This window comes from Gavialis gangeticus, unplaced genomic scaffold (genome assembly GCF_001723915.1).
Source record: "Gavialis gangeticus isolate Ggan-Ray unplaced genomic scaffold, GavGan_comp1, whole genome shotgun sequence".
NCBI lineage: Eukaryota > Metazoa > Chordata > Crocodylia > Gavialidae > Gavialis > Gavialis gangeticus.
Window position 1 is genome coordinate 8660650 of NW_017729028.1, and position 10586 is coordinate 8671235.

General features: G+C 43.4%; 1 long non-coding RNA gene across 1 annotated transcript; it reads right to left on the minus strand.

The window, feature by feature from the left end:
- Window positions 1-3976: 3976 nt before the first annotated feature.
- On the minus strand, window positions 3977-5606 carry LOC109300096. The gene is made up of 2 exons (XR_002098113.1): window positions 5564-5606; window positions 3977-4707 (listed from the first exon to the last, which is right to left on the minus strand). It is a non-coding gene; the product is annotated as an uncharacterized LOC109300096 (long non-coding RNA).
- Between the last annotated feature and the right edge of the window lie 4980 nt (window positions 5607-10586).

Below are 10586 nucleotides of genomic sequence, written 5' to 3' on the forward strand. Positions count from 1 at the left end.
TGAGAACTCATGTTAAACCTACAAACTGCCTTGTCTAGCATAGGGTTTTATCTCACACTAGTTATAATGTGTTGGCTTACCTGAGGTAAGAATACCCTTCTTCCTAGAGAAGGCCTATGAATGAAATGAAGTGACTCATACTTGGAGTTACATGCACATTCTTCAGTGCTTTGTTGGATGGGAGCCAGAGAGCTCAGTACTTTGCAGGATTGGGGCCCAGCTGCTGTGATAAGGGGAATGCTCACAACCATCTGTTCTCATTGAAGTGATCTCAGTTGATGTTTAAATGTTTAATCAATGGCATAATTCACTTATTGGCTTCTATTGTTTGCTAAATGCTAACAATGTGCTCATCCTATTTAAATACTTTCAACAAGAAACCTTTCTTTAAAATGACTAATTTTTGTCTTATTTACAGTATTTTAATTAATAATTTTATTGCCATCCCCTGTGATTTTCATATCCTTAATTACCAACAGGAGCAACACAAAATATCTGAAGAGCCTTATTGCTTGTGCAGAAATTAATCTAAATTCCTCAAAGTATTATTGGTTGGTTTTGGTTTAATCAAACAGATCATAGGCTTACAGTTGTGTCATGTTACACTTAGAATATGTTAACTGCACTTAGAATTTGAATATCTACATATACAAGCAGTAAGACACGTTAAACGTTATCATATTATAACAAAGTTATAATATTTTGGGGGAGGAGTATCTCCAAATCTTGTAATGTGCTCAGCTACAGAGATAATACAAATTCAAGATTCCAGTGCAGTGCTAGGGCTAGGACCAACAATCAGCTGATTGTGAGTTGTAGCCCTGGCATTACATCAGAGCCAATTCAAGACTGCCAGCAACAAAGACCCAGCTTATGCTACAGATCCAGAAGCATGAGCAGCACCTCCTCCTGGGCTTGGCTCCCCATGCCTTCCTCCAACCGTCAGCAGTGGAAACCCAGGTCACTCTAGCATGCCAGGGATAGGTGCTCCCCGGCTGGGCATGGGGGTTGTACTTCCTCATGGGTAGATGTGCAAGCTGTGACACCTACAGGTTTCCTTGCTTTATGCAGGTGCTCTATGTGCAAATTCGCTCTTATAGGATTACTCTTTTTATACCAAAAATTCATTATATGCGAAGTAAATTCACTCTTATGGGATCAGTGTGGTGGAAGCCCGCAGTCAGCTGCTTTGTGTGGTGCATTGATGCACACCAACATATAGTCTCTTGTGTGGATCTGTGCTTCTTGCTCATTGTCTGCAACATGTGTTTCTGTAGTTGCCATCCGCATTCTGATAGTGCCCTGTACTTATGTGTACTGTCTGCTGCTGGTGAATACCAAAATTGTCTTGTAAAAGTGGTAGAAGTGGGTCTTGGGATCAGTAGAGTCAAGGTCTTGGAACATATCCCTATTTGTTACATTGTAAAGTGGGTTCCTTTTATGCAAATTTAAGTTATGCACCGTACAGCATAAAGCAAGGGAAACCTGGAGTACCAGAGTCAGTATGGGGGAGATGGCAATGATGCACAGCTGGCTCCAGCCCTGTCTAGAATAGGCTGAGATCATAAGCATTGTAACTGCTCAAAACATATTTTAACTTGTAATGCAGTGTTGTAATACTTACTATGATCTCAGCTAAAATGTGCTGTGTTTCCTATGGAATAAGACCCTTAGATTCCAACCTTATACAATAGATTGCTTTCCACCTGCAGAGCCTCACTGACATCTATAATGATCTGTATAAATCCAGGGGTTTACTGGTTTGTGTTCATTTGCAGAACTGAGCTGTAGAACCCAGTCCTGAGAAACTTTGTGTGGGCAGGCCTTTCCACCAGCAGAAAAGCTGTCTAATTTCAGTAGGTCAACCCTGGAAACACATTTCCATTTGGAAAATGTACCACATTCACCAAATTTATTCTTATAAAATTCACCGTTTTGTTTAAAAAAAAAAAAAATAGGTGCTTGCAGTATTCCATGTTTGTGCGTCTAAGCAGCTGCTTTCAAATATAAACCTATCTAATCTACAGGTTAATCGTTTTGAAAAAAAATACATCAGGATTAAAAACAATTCTATATCATCTTCAGGTGGCAAAATATTTTAGACTATTTGGAAGTAAATACATATAGAAAAGGTACATGAAAGTTTGTAAAAATTCAGCATGGGGAGGTATTTTTATTTAGTCTCTGTACTTCAGAATAAGGACTCTCTTTTATGATTTGCTACTGAAGTGCTTACAATCTAAATAGACAAAAACAGAGAAATAGCGGATGTTCAAAGAGATCCGGAGCAATAACATTACTTGCCAAGAACACTTGGATCAGTGTCTGAGACAGTAAGAGAACCTGGGGTTTCCTGTGTCCCAGTTAGTGGCCTGTCAGCTTGACCCCCAGAACTTCCTTGCAGCAGTTCAGTTTGCTTCCTAAGCCATTTAGTCTAGCAGAGAGAAGGGAACTGAAAAACATGAGCCAATAAATGACAGGGTTCATTTTAAGTTATTCTTAGCAGCTTCATGAGGATAGGACTTTGGCTGGGTAAAGAAAATAGCACTGACCTGTGGCCTTCCCTAGCCCTCCTCAAAGAAGGCAGGTTTTTGAAGGACATTAACCTCAAAACCAAAAAAAGCCACCCCTGCATGAAAGTGCTCCATATTTATGTGCCTCAAGTAGAGCTGGTTGAAATATTCTGGACTAGGAGTGTCCCTCTCCTAAACATGGGTTTTTGTCAAAAAAAATAATCAATATTATCCTTGAGGGAAAGTCAGTTTCAACAGAATGTTTAGGTTTTGGGTTGACAGAATTAAGATTGGAAGAAAAAAAAAAAAAAGTTTTAGTGCGAAATAACTTTCTATTTAGAAACATTTTGGAATTTCTCATGTTAATTTTTCTCTCTCTCCTCTTTTGGAAAGGAAACAAATCCTAAGTTTCTTGCTGCATGAAAGTTCAGTTTCCTGATCAGTTGTAGTTGTAAGATTTTTTTCCTTTTTAAACTCTTCTTTAGAAGTTTTTAAAGCACAGAAATTGTCAAGGCATTTGCATGTAAAACAAAGGCACAGCACATGTGCAATAGTTGCACTTTTTACATCTATTTAGTTTTTCACTTACTTTATCCAAAGGTCAGAGGCACTCCTAAATCTGAAAGACATATGTATTATTTATGTATGCTGAGAAAAATCTGCTTGCTTATGCATGGAAAAAGAGCAGTGGGGTTTCCATCGTGATATGTAGGCCCTGCTTCTACAATTGAATCAACCCTCTCTTTCAGTAGGACTCTGTACACATGCAAAGGTTCATTGGCATGGATCCAGCCACAAGCTGATCACCTATTTTTGTCTATGGCAAGTGTATGCAGACTGTGTAGAGCAGGACAAATTCAGCATGGCATAGCTAAAACAAACACCCATTGTTTTGTTGTTACATTTTGGCAAACAATAGTATATCATAATGCATTGCAAAAGCTAATTCATACAAAAGTAAGATGCCAAAGAGACATGGAGCTTTATTATTATTACTACTTCCTAATCTAACAAGTTAATACTATTTAAGAGAGAAAAAAGAGCCTGTGTGTCAAACCTGATCTTAAAATATTAACTAATGTTTGTGCCTACTGCACGGCACATGTGCTACATAAAATCTTCTCCTATTTTGGACATCCATATAATAGACAGGCTGGCAAACAATGGGGTAAAGATAAAAATATGTGGTCTTCATTCAGAATTTCCTTATGGTTGTCTGCTTTATTCAAGCCTACTTTTTTGTATTTGCACCTTTAATCTTGCATCCAACAAGAATCATTTAGTTCTCCCAAGTTTCCTTTATGCTGCTTTAACCATTTCTCTCGTTGATTTAAGAGGGACACAACTAGTTTTGAATTGTGGAAGCCATGTGCACACTTAATTTACTAAGTCATAGGAAGGCACTGTGGTATCCCTGTGGCAACCTTAATACAAGAGCAGAAACTAAAGTGCACATTCCCCCCCCCCTTTGTCCAGTTGTACAGACCTCACATCTGGTGTTTTCAGGCTCATTTCCAATTACAACGGAGCTGCGGCTGTTCCTTGCCTACAAGGAAAAGAGAGTTCTAAGAGGGGAGGGAAACAGCACACAAATGAGAACAACTCAGTCCTTTGCTAACAGGAAGAACAGCAATCATGCAATGACAGGGTATTGCCACTACTTGTGGTATTTTTGTGATAAATATCGCTCCTGTTATTGGCACAACAAGTAGGAAAAGTAACCGGGAAAGAAAAAAGCAGACTAAAAATTATATCAAACACTGTTAACTTAATCTGACATGCAAATTTTCCTCTTTGCTCAATTATTAGAAATCCAGCAAGCAAGGGCAGAGATTACACTAGCCAGGCCTCTTTCCTTCCCCCACCAATCCCTTCCAGCACTGTTCTATGGAAGGGAGACAGATTCTCAAGGGTAGTAGCAGATGCTTCTTTTTGCTCTGTCATTTAAAACCTGGGCAGGAAAGCAGACTACAAAAATATAACAAGGAGAAATGTTGCTTGGCAGGAAGATGGTGATGAGCTGGTAGGTCAAAGTCCATCTCCAATTTCTGTAATGCAGACAACTGACAAAAAGAAACATGCAATTGTGACAACAGGTAAGTGGATGCTAGTTCTTCCTGTTAGTGACACTTGCTGCCTGAGTAGTAGCTGAGAGTAACTTGTGCAGCTGGTATTTCCCAGGTGTGTTTGTGTGCTGTAAAGGGAGAGAACACCAAGGTGTTAAACTGACACAGGCAAAGATTCAAGCATCAGCATCTGGTACTAACAAATGTCAGGCCTTTTGGTAATTTACAGTCATAAAACCAGCCTGTTATTACTGGAAAAAAAGCCAAGGTCTTGTAAGACAATAGTCTTGTTAGATAAACTTGACTTCAATGGCAGTCTGACAAAATTTAAGACAAATACCTCATTTAGTACTGTAACCTGACCGTCATGGAATGGAGTCCCCTGGGATGGCCGTGATACCCCTAGGGCTCCTTGACCATGCCAATCCTGCCCCATGGGCATCCTCTTTCGTCTGCCATGTCTTGCTGTAACTATAATAGATGGGGAGGCTGCCCTTGAGTTTGCATTGTTGGACATGGTCCCAATAGACCCCAGTGAATCTTGTGGGTTCTCAGACCCCTTTTGGGTCTCGCTCCGAAGTGGATGCCTCTCAGGACACCCTCAGCATTATGGGCTAGATACATGGCTCCAAACTGCCCCTTTACTATGCCCCAGGCCTCACAGATGGCATTCACACAGTGTCCCTCTGAGGCCTTAGTTTCACTTGGCCTCTGGTCATCACTGGGCTCTCTGCAGCCCTCTCTCTTTCCCAGCACCAGTGTGGACATGGAGAAGCCTACGCACCCCAGATACCACACCCACACTGGGGTCCATGTGTGGTAGTAGACCCCCAATGAGGCCTCCTTTCCCCGATAGCCTCTGCCCAATCCACCAGCTTACAAACAGAAATCAAAATACAAGCCCCTGGGCTGTAACATAATGCAAGCAGCTCAGGGTGTGCTCTGTCCTTTTAAATGAACCACTCTTCCCCCAGCACAACATACCTTGTAGGCCAGGGCCTGGTGAGCTCCTGAAGTCCCTTAATCTTACCAGAAACAGGAGATGAGGTATCAAGTCTCTTCAGTTAGCTTCCTCTCAGAGAGCTTCTTCCCCCTTAGTTGCTAGCACAGCACTCCCTCTCTGGTCCCAGCCCTGGTGTTTATATGTGCCCAGGGCCCTGCCTCTTCCAGTCAGCTGACCACCTGCATGTGCAGGCTAATTCCTGCCTTCCTGCTGTCATGGTAACTTGCAGCTGAGGTGTTCCTGAGTGACTGCTAAGGCTCTCTCCTTAGGCAGTTTCAGCCCTTAAAAGAGCAGGCACTTTAGTGCCCTGCGACACTGACTCCTGCTTTCTTTCATTGCTTTTCACTTGAAATCCCCTGCAATGGTGTTTCCCAAACCTTGTGGGTTTATGCCCCATCACAGTGAAACTGGTAACTCTTGTGCCTCCCTGCTTTGTCATCACTACTTGATTGCTGCCAGCTGCCCTCACCAGTGGCAGGAGGAAGCAGTGGTGGCAGCAGCTGAAGGAGAGAGAGGGGCACTGGCGTGGTTGAAGTGGGGGGCAGCATCACCACTTCCTACCATGATTTGCATGTCTCCTCCCTCTCCACCCAAAACTTTTGCACAACCCACAGTTTGGGAAATGCTGCCCTAAAATAACATGGCGAGAGATTAGGAAAAGCAAAATTAAAGCAGGATGAAAAAATCATTTTAAACCTGGTTCAGATGTCACTCCACACTCTTCTGTCCAAGATAGAATAAGGTTCACTGTTTGCATAGGTCCTTCTTTATCCAACCATCCTGCCACACTTTTCATGAAGACACATAGCCTCTGAAAATCCAAGTGTTCTGTGCAGGTAGATTCCTCTGGCCTATGTGAAATCTACTAGCCAGTGAGGCTCAATGCCACTTCCCATGCAGAATAATATGCTGGGTTGGTGTCACACTGTCCAGCTGTGCCATGTGAGAGAGGACTATGGGATCTGACCCTTAAGGCATGAAGATTAGTCTTAACCCTAAAGTTGAAAGGCGTGCTTCTGATATTTTTTCTAAAGCATCAGTTAAAGGCCAGATCCTGTTTCAATAGACACGTATGTCAGTTGGGGGTCACAGCGTTCTGAAAACCCATTTACCAAGAAATCCTTTGCTGCCTGAACCTATAGGAAGCAGTGTGGTTAGCCAGCAGCTCTGCCAGCTCCAAGAACTGTGTTGGAACTTAGTTGGGAAACAGGCAACAAAAGGTCTGAGTACTACAATCCTTGCCCCCGGCTTCATTTTAATATCTGGTATTACTATCAGTAACTGTTTAAGAACACTTGTCAAAACTGCCTGAACATTCACCACTGCACTAGACTGCCAGATTGGTGCTACTGAAAGATCACTTGTGGAAGGCATGGGGTTCTGCTGTAAACTGTTCATAAAAATAAGTCTCTCTTTAATATTCTGATCTAGTTATACACTAACAGCAGCTTTAATAGTTACGGACAATCAGGTACTTATGGTAGATGTTTCAGAAGAAATAACAGGGCGTTGCATGTCTGTCTCAAATAGTTTAGTCCTCTGGTTAAAACACTGTAAGAAGCTCCTTCAGTTGCCTCGTGCTTACTGAAATTCAATATGCTTTGAAGGAGCCAGATACATCTAATTTGGGTTCTCATCTCCTTGTTTCTTTCTTCCAACTGTGGGAATAAAATGATGAAGAGAAAAATCAAAATAAAGGTAAGATGCAAAAGCAGTCAAAACACTTAGTTTATGAGGCCTGCACCATGCCAAGATAGGGAGTGAGAATTACAGATGCACTTAATGCATGTCTGCCATTTAAAAAAATCTTCAGATAGGCTAAATATACCCAATGGGCTCAATATTCCAAATGCAGATACTCTAATAGGACATTAAAATCTTGTACTAGGGTGCTCAAATTGGCACTTAGGTACATGAAATAGGAATGTACATACCTACATATTGATCTTCCATTCAAATGCAGAATTTGAAAGTCCTAATAAGGTATGCACACTGAAAACAAGGCTCCTGTGCTCAGGGGTTACAAAGAAGACATAAGATGAAACTGAAGAAATAGGCTGTAATCAAGGTTTTATTCCAGAAATTTATCCTCTTTTTCTGTTGCAAATAATCCTTGAATAGTTAACAATTTTCTGAATTTGTTCTGTTTTTAATTTTTTTTGTAAATAATTTCTGTGAATAATTGCTGATCGTGAACTGTTCTATGAATACATCAAAGGATCTTAAATATCAACACTGTTTGTTAGTTGTTTTTTTTTAACTAGACACCCAGGTCAAAGGTTAGGAAAATGTTTTGCGCATCTATACTTATTTTTATGGCTTCAAAAGTTTGCTTTTGCTGAATATCCTCTAATATTCATTTAATCCATTCTAACAACTATTTCTGCCTGTAAATTCATTCACTGAACTATGTGCAGCAAGTGAGGGAAAAAGGGCAAGGAAAATGTAAAGCAGCAGCTTTTTATCAGTGTAAATGCACAGAAACTTTTAAAGCAATTGTTTACATGTAGAAGGACTCAGGGTGCAGACAGGAGGGACAATTTTGCCTGATCTGGCCAAAGAGAGCAGTTTATAGCTGTGACCAAACATAAGTGCACAGCTGCAAACAGCTTCAAAAATCACTTAGGTGAAAAATCTGACCCCTCATTGCATGAGGTATCAGATAAAGACATTTAAAAATGTATCATCTTTTGTAACTTGTGTCTAGGGAGCTCTCAGTGTGTTGCAGTTTTCAGAATGGGAGAGAGAAAAGGGAGCAGAGGGAGTTCAGTCTGGGGGTTTTCAGTCCCTCTCCCCTCCCAGAGTAGGGCAGGTGTACTGGAGCCCACCTGATGTGGGGGAAGGGGGACTCCAATTCACCCACCCCACCCTTCAGCAGCAGCTGGGGAGCCCCAAGAACAAGTCCCCTCCACTGCCTTTCCCCCTTCCCATTCTGAAAACAGTGAGCGCTGGCAAAGAGCCCCGGCCATTGCTAGGGGAACCTGGCTGCAGGCTCCCAGCCCCAGGTAGATTCCCCTCCCCCCTGGAGCCAACAGTCAACTTCTGTTTGGTCTGGGGTAAAGTAAATCAGAACACTTTGCAAAAATGGTTTTCAGTTACAGCTGAGAGCTGCACTTCTGTGTCACTGAATACTCACTTGGGTTTGGTGCTACATTGTATGCAGAAGATGTCACAATTGCTAACTCAGTTATTTAGAGTTCAGGACCTTGATCCTGCCATCAGATCTGTGGCTGGAGCCTTGGAGAGTTCGTCATGTGGATCCAAATCCAGAATCAGAACCTAAATTAGAACAGTACTGTTGTTAGAACCTGGCACCATATAGCACACTCCAAAGGTCAAGAAAATGAACTTCTTGGAGCTGCTACTCACTTGGACTCAGACCTCTAGCCTCTGGCTGCCACTATCTAGGGCAGACCAGGCATTAGAGTTTGCTGAAATACACATTACAGTGGGGCTCCAAACTGCTGGAGTGGGAAGAGGGAGTCAGGAACGATTCTTGCAAGGTTCCTATTGCTGGACATATATAATTTGGGCTGCCACACTGTAGCTCTTTGTCCAGCCCATCTATCCATGTCCAGCAATGGGAACTCAAAGGAGTTTTATGGGAGGGGGTGGTATGTGTACTGAGCATGAGACGACAGCACGATGAGTAATTGGAAAAGCTCACATTGTATCAAAAGCTCAGTCTTGCCAGCCCTGATTTTTGTATAATCCTTATGCCAATGAGGATTTCCAGAAATAAGCCCAGCGAAATCAAGGGACTTACATCAGTCATATAACTATTGTCTGGAATCAGGCCTCAAGTAGCAAAGGTGGGGCTGGCACTGATGGATGCGAAAAACCTCGAGGCAACCTTAACATGATGTGTCTGTTTTCAGTGGATTCTAAGTTTGAAAACTGTTCAGGCTTATATTTTACACACTTGCTTTCTTCCTTAGGTTGAATGTTTTTGGAACTTTTGCCAATACACTTACACTGCTTCTGCGAGAGATGTTGGGAGAAAAACAGTTAATTTTGCAAATGCTAAAAAAAACCATTTCTGTCTGTTTCTTTGAACAGCCTCACTGTTTGCATCCACACTCCGACTAGGAACTTGAACCTTGGCAGAGATGGGGCAGGAGTGTCTTTCTCTTTGTGAAAACCGATCCAGTTTAGCCGAGTTCCAAACCCTGCAGCATGGCTGTTTGCACAAACTCAGTCGAGTTTTGTTATAGGCTTGCCACTAACTTCTCAAACTGTTGTGTCGGTGGTGAGTTGGCAGAAAGCACCCACACGCCACGTGCACGCAGCACACTTGTCAGCCTCCTGCATGGGACCTGCCGAGACAGGGTGCTGTGTAGAGACAGGTGCAGCAGCCGTGTCACCTTCTATCTCTCTGAGCAAGACAAATGCAGGCAGGACTGAGAGCCAGGAAAAATCCCTTCCACTAATGGGTGTTAATACACCTATGCACTTGACCGGCTTTATTTACTTACAAGGTTATCAGGTGCTGCCTTGAGGGAGGCAGGTGGGTATCATTTCCCCACTCCTGACAGAGGAGAGACCTGAGAGGCTTAATGTGAGATCCCTGGGGGCAGTGAGAGAACAGACCTGGCTCAGGCCTCCATGAGGTTTGGAGGGGGGCATCTGGCCCCAGGCTGGGGGTCAGGCTGCAAGACCTGGGCAGGGCCCTTCCAGCCGGGCTTCCCTGTGAATTCTGTGGGCTTGGCCAGGCCGTCTGCAACCCCCAGATCCTCCCTCTGCCCGGCCCGAGGCTGCAGCCTCTTCCACAGGCAGCACCAGCCCAAGCGCAGGGCAGCAACCCACCACGGCTGTCCCTGCCCGGAGCCTGAAGGTCCTGGATCACCTGTGCTCCCGGCCTCGGCCCCACGTCTTTCTAAAGGCACCGCAAAGTGGGCAGACCCTGTGCCAGGACCCGGGGGAGGGCGGGGGTAGGGGGAGCAGGAATGTGTGTGTCGGGGGGTGTGGGGAGGTCCGGGGTGGTTGGGGGGCATGGGTGTGTTG